Here is a 7,010-nt window from a genome sequence, read left to right on the forward strand (position 1 = left end):
AATTTTGTTAATATAATAAAATATATCTTTTTATTCTCTATAATTTGATATCCACTTTGATATATTTTTTTGTTATATTTTAAAATCTATACTTGTACACGTATTCAATGATTGTGTTATGGATGAGTGATATATAGATGTTTGAAAAACATGGATAACTACATGTAGAATATAAGCATGAAACGACACATGTGGATGGGTGTGAGAAGATAAGCGTGGACGGGTAAACATGGACGGGTAAACATGGACGGCTATTTGTGGACGAGTAAAATTATGATTAAAATTCAAAATTCAGCATACTACATATCTCATGGTGGAAGACTATGACGAGCTCGAACCACCGCAGCTTCATGGTGAGTCTCCACTATTTTATGTATCCAAATCAAGCTTCATACATCGCGACTCAGCCTGGTTTGATTAGAATGACGAAGAAGTTGTCATATTCTCAAACAGGAAAACTGGGATCCCTTGTTTTGAAAGTGGGATAGCTTCTTCATCCTAACTCCTATGAGATTTATTCAACTTCCTGGTGATTCTCCACTACTTTATGTATCCAGATCAAGCTTCGTACATCGCGATTCATCCTGGTTTGATTAGAATGACGAAGAAGTTATCATTTTGTCAAACAGGAAAACTGGGATCACCTGATTTGAAAGTGGGATAGCTTCTTCACCCTAACTCCTTAAGTTTTATTTTAAATTTTTTTCTTATAAAAATGTCACTTTACAATTCTAATACAAATTATACTTACATGCTTTTAAATCTACAGAAACTTGTCTTCAGCCGGGTTAACTGGAACCATAGCAGCAGCTATTCAAAACCTTACAAAACTAGAAAAACTGTAAGTATGTGTCTAATGTTGATCCAAGGCAAAAATAGTGGTTTTATCATGGACGTAGACTAATTGACTTTTTACTTTAATTTGTAAATAAACTTTATAGACTTGTCAAATAACAAATTGACTGGAGTGGTGCCTGAGTTTCTAGTCCAGATGAAGTCTTTGGTGATCATGTAAGCTGCTCAGCTTGTTTTCTATTACTTATTATTTGGGTCATGGGTCTTTTATGCATGAAAATTGCTCTTCTTTAATAGAAATTTAAGCGGGAACGATCTTTATGGTCACATTCCTCAAGCTCTTCGAAGAAAGGGATTAGAGTTACTGTAAGAAACTTCCCAAATTATTTTTGGTATTCTTCTGTTCGTAGGACTGTCCCTTTGTGAATTGGTGCCTTGAACAACACTTCTTCTTGCAGAGTTGATGAAAACCCAAGGCTTTGTCTCTCTGGTTCATGCATAAAAGACTCCAACAAGAAACTTATAGTGATAGTTGTTGTATCAGTTGCTGCTGTGGTCATAAGCGTTGTTGTGTTGGTTCTTGTTTTAGTTCTAAAAAAGAAAAGGCCGTCGTCAATGGAAGGTAATTTGCATGAGACTTCTCACGAAATAAAATAACTATAAAATTCAGTGTTCTTTAATTCCTTACCCTTTCTTCTCTATAGCGCTACAGCTTCCACCGAGTATGCCAATGGTGAATGATGCATATGGGAATTCATCTGAAACATCAATCGAGACGAAAAAAGAAGGTTTACTTATTCAGAGGTTATGAAAATGACCAATAATTTCCAAAGAGTTGTAGGGGAAGGTGGATTTGGTGTTGCGTTTCATGGTACACTAAATGGTTCCGAACAAGTAGCTGTTAAAGTACTATCTCAATCATCAAGTCAAGGCTATAAGCATTTTAAGGCAGAGGTATGCATAACCTATTAAAAAAAATTATGATCAACTTAATTAGCTTGACAATCTTTATGTTATACTTGTTTCTCTTTCCCATGGGTGATTAGGTCGATCTTCTTCTACGAGTTCACCACACAAATTTGGTGAGCCTTGTTGGATATTGTGATACGACGATGTTGGAATCCATAGTGTGGCTCACCGGGAAGAGGAGCTGACTCGTTTTGATCGGGGGTTTTGGAGGAGGATATGACTCGTTTTAATTTTTTGGTTTGTTTAGCTTTGTTTTCATCACTCAAGCTTTTTTTTCTCGACATGTACGTTGTAGTTATTGGTTTGAAATTATTAATTTCTTCATCCTTGAAATTGTGGATACATTGGCATCCATATCACAATCTTTCAATATATTACATTTTTAATATCTATGTTTAGTGTTTGAGTTACTACTCTATCCACCACATCAAGCTTCAATTCCTTATCCACAAATTTAAGATATATCTCTTGTTCTTTATTCATGGTTATGTTAGCATCTATATCCACAACATAATCAAAATCTTCTCGTCCCCATCCACAGACAAACACTGTTGTTGGAGTTGTGTCCTTAAGTTCAACTATTGTGGAGCTTGCTCTGATGAAGCTTCTGGAATTTTTACATTCATCTTCGTCCACGTATCACCCGTCCAGGCATCATCCGTCCATGCATTGAATGTCTATTAAGGGCAAAGTTGTCCACAGTTTATTGCTGGTCCACAACAAAGTGTCTCACATGTATGAAGTGACTCTGAGGGTAAAAAAAAGTCAAAAAGTGGCCTAGAAAGTAATCAACTCTTAAATTTCTGACAGACATATACGAATTACTTCGCTTTTGTGGATCTAACATGGAAGAAGAATACAAAGTCAAGTTGCTTGTCATAACTCCAGATGCGACATTCGTATTTGTTAACTAGTTATGGTTAATCTAGACAGGAGAACAAATTCTCCGCTTTTCACTCACCGTCACATCCTTAGTTTCATGTTATACTCCAAACTTACAAAGAGAGATGGTTTTTTGAGACCGCCATTGTCTCGCTCAACAAGAATGCAAAAAAAACAGGTACAAAATGTCGCTGCAATAAGAGTTAGTGAAAACTCAAAATACTTGCATAAACTATTAGTGAACCAACACTACCATAAGTGATCAACCAACTATACTGGGATATGTTGCTTTGCCAAAAAGTGCCACCGAAGTAAAAATGAAACCCCCATACCACCCAAAGCAACCAACCTCCTTGCTAATTGCTGCCTAAGAGAACCAAAAGATGATTTACTTCACAATGCCTTGAAGTTGTTTCCGATGACCAACATGATCAACCAAATACAAAATATGACCAAGAGCTAACCACCATCGAAGCTTCTCGGCGCTATTACAATTGAAACGAAGTCGGTAGAGGAAATCATATGAGAGAGAGACCACTGGAGCTGCCACAAAATGGCCATAGACGACCACGCCGTACTCATCTCTTCTTTTCTCCATGTGCATACGCCAGTAGCACCAACCCACACTAGAAAGCCACAAGCTAAACGCGCTTCCGAGGTTGAAAGATCTTGGCGTCGATTGAGTGGATGTGACACACCAAGACCCAGTTGTGGTGTCCAGGGGCAGACCCACGCTTTCATGAGGTGTGGCACGTGCCACATGCTAACTTATAAAAATTTGTACAAAAGTAGATCCACTTAGAGATTATCATAGCTCTGTTTGAACAAAAAAAAGAAGTTGTCAGCTTTGTTGGTTTAAAAAATTCATTAGTGCCCCACGTATCTCAAGTTCAAACCATGAACTGGTTTTTGTTTTCAGATTCTCTTACACATTTTACTATATTTTAGTCACTTTTTCATGAAACAAGTTTTCATTTTTTCCTTTGTTCTCTACTACCTAATAAAAATTTTCTTTTCTTCCTTTTTATTTAAATATAAGTTACTTTATTTAAATTTTACTTTAAATATTATTTTTATCAAGTTTGTATTTTCCATTATTTAAATTAGAAAATAACTAAAATGAATATTTTTTCAGAATAAAGTTATGTATAATAGAAAATTTTGTAATATTATTAAAATATTTAGCATTATATAAATGTTATCTTTTTATTTGACTAATTTTAAAAATAAATATAAAAATGGAAAAGAGTAAAGTATTTTTAAAAATATACTATAACATAACATAAAATTATAATGAACAATTTAATTAATAATATTATTTTAATATATATGTATATATTTAGGATAAATATTTACAAATATATCTTGTGCCTACTTTTGGGTCAGCCGCTGGTGTCACTAAACCAAAGAGCACAGCCTCTATGCAGCATAGACCAAAAAGGAAGAGCTGTCACTTCACGCACCACCATCTCACCAAGAGGGTTAAAATGTAGCTGAAAATTTGAAACCCACCTTCAAAGACCTAAGAGTCGACCGACCCCTAATCGTGATGACAGCAGAAAACCGAAACAAACATCGGATCCAGCCGTGGTTCCTTTGTTTGTGATGCTTCTTCTTGAGTAACCAACACATCATAAGGAAAAGTTAAAAAAAAAGGAGAAAAGGTAAAGAAGACTTTTCGGTGGCGATGTTTCTACTACACGCACACACCAAAGGTGTAGTTAGGCGAAAATTGTTATAGCATGATTAATGAGAGTTTTTTAGGGTGTATTTAAGAACCGATTCTTAGGTTTTTTTGTTAAAAGTTAAGAGATGAGTTCTTATATTCTGCTAAGAACCCTACCTTAAAAACTCCCATTAATCATGCTCTTAATCGGCGTGAGAAAACTTAAAGTTAGAAAAAGATAAAAAAAAGTTAATTATTTTTTATTGTTAAAGATCAATTATTATTTTCACTTGAAGGTAAATAAAAGGAATTATGTCTAAAGAAAATCATCTATTAAATCGTATTGGTAGGGTATCAATGTTTATAAATTTTATAAGATCCAATCAAAGATCAATATAAAGAAAGAAGATCCAGAAGTTGTCATCTTCACTGAAGTCAGAACAAAAAAAAAAACTAAAATTTTCAGGTAAAATAGTAATAGATAACAAGTAAATAATACAATTGTGTTTAAAATAAAATAATACAATAATACAATTTCAGAAATATATATTGCATACTCTTTTCTTATTTTTGTACTTGATGATTTAGAGATTTTTTTTTGTTTTAAATTTGATGACGTTTTAAATTTTTTTTTTTATGAAAAACTTATTAACAATTATATGCTATATGACCAATGATATTATATACTATTATATTTTTGTTATTGGTTGAAGTGAGTATAGGTAAATAAATAGTAATATTTTTTTAAAAAAGATATAGAATTAATTATTTTGTATCTATATACACAATCCTAAAACATTATCTAATATAAAATGGAACGAGACGAGTAGTTAAACATAATTACAATATCCTTAAGGTTTTCTGAAGCGATTTGTGGGTACTGAATCACACGTGTCGTACTAAACAATAATAGTGGGTCTTCTTCTTGGGGCTATTTCTTCAAGTGCAGCAGCTTCTCCACTTGTCACCCAAATGATGGATTATCCTTTTAAGTTTTTACATAATTATAAAAATTAACTAAATATTCAAATTACCTTTGTTTATTTATTTTAATGAAATTCCAAATAATAATTTCTTTAATTAAATTAAGAATATAAAAATAAACTAATAAAGAAAATTGAATTAAAATCATAAACAATATTTATTTTGTAACTAAAATCTTATTCTAGAACAACAACAGAGACATTATTACATAAATTTTATTTTATATTTTATCTAATTTTTATGTTTACAGAAAAAATTGCAAACAACTAAATTTTACAAATCTTTTATAATTGTTTAAATTATATTTAATTAATTTATAAAATGTTTTAAACAATAATATTTTGTAATTTATATATTTTTAGCTAAAAGAACTTATATGTATTATAAACAATAGAGAGTATAACAAAACACGAGATTCCAATTCATGCAAACTTAAAAATAATTAATTCATATTTATAATATTTTGAATTGATCCTACAGTTTTTTTTTCTAAAGTAAGATGCCCTAGTAAAATTGATTTTTCTGTATCGTGATTCCACAATTATGTACTTTTTTATTATAAATACTTAGGTATCTGCAATCTGATGATGGAACTAGACTTGTATAATTTTTTTTAATCTTTTTCGCACAGCTATTTATTTGCACGGCTATGCAATTTCATCACTTTTCTAACCAAGTCATCACAGGCTCCCAGTTTAAGATTTATACAAATTAACACGATTTGGATATTATATTTATATGCCAAATGAGTACACTGTTTACTAAGTATATACTAGTATTTTAATATTGTTTATCTATTTTTATAGTAGCAATTACAATGGACCAACTAAGGACAACCTCAGCTCCCATATGCAATGAATCGGATTCAGAAGATGACTTGGTAACCAATGAAAAGCATTAACGACAAAACACCATTAATTATTATTTTTGTATAAAAGCACCATTTTAATGCAAAAACAAGCTAGGGAATCTCTTGGTGTTTGAGCCAGATGTAGTCTTGTGTGGATCCAAAATAATGCCTTATTATGTTTTTTCTTTTGGTTCTGAGTTTTCGTTTTCACAGAACAGTATCTTTGTTTAATTTTAAGTTATCACACGTTGGTCTATAATTGTCCTTTTAAAGTGTACTTGTTCTTCTCAAGTTGATTATCAATTATATGTACATATACTATCTTTTTTAAATACCTTTGGATCTGACCGAACAAAGGCTAGATACAAGCACTGGTTGGTCTATCTATATTATATTATCTCTAGGAACCAATCAAGAATCGAAATACACAAACAGATCCCAACGTTCACAAGGTAAGGTAAAGTTTGATACGTTTGATGTGAAAATGTAAAAGTACCCGCACAATAGGAGTGATGTGAGAGCTCACGACAACACCACCAGTGATCAAATAAGAGAAAATGATACTAAGGTTTTTAATAATTGTCATGGTGATAATTAAAAAAAATGCAAATCCAAGAAACTATACAGATCAACATATAATCCGAAACTCATTACAAGAAAATTTAAGAATATCTATCAACGTATATGAAGCAATCACACAATAGTTGATTCCTGACTTCAGCACTGACCGGGACAATGGACACAAGCACTGATTGATCGAATATCTCATGAAATATAATTGATGATTGTTTCAGTAGTTTTTAGTTTTAGTTTTTGGTTTTTAGATTTTAACTTTTGGTTTTTAGATGAAAAATGATTTCTACA

Source organism: Brassica napus, chromosome C2 (assembly GCF_020379485.1).
Source record: "Brassica napus cultivar Da-Ae chromosome C2, Da-Ae, whole genome shotgun sequence".
Lineage (NCBI taxonomy): Eukaryota > Viridiplantae > Streptophyta > Magnoliopsida > Brassicales > Brassicaceae > Brassica > Brassica napus.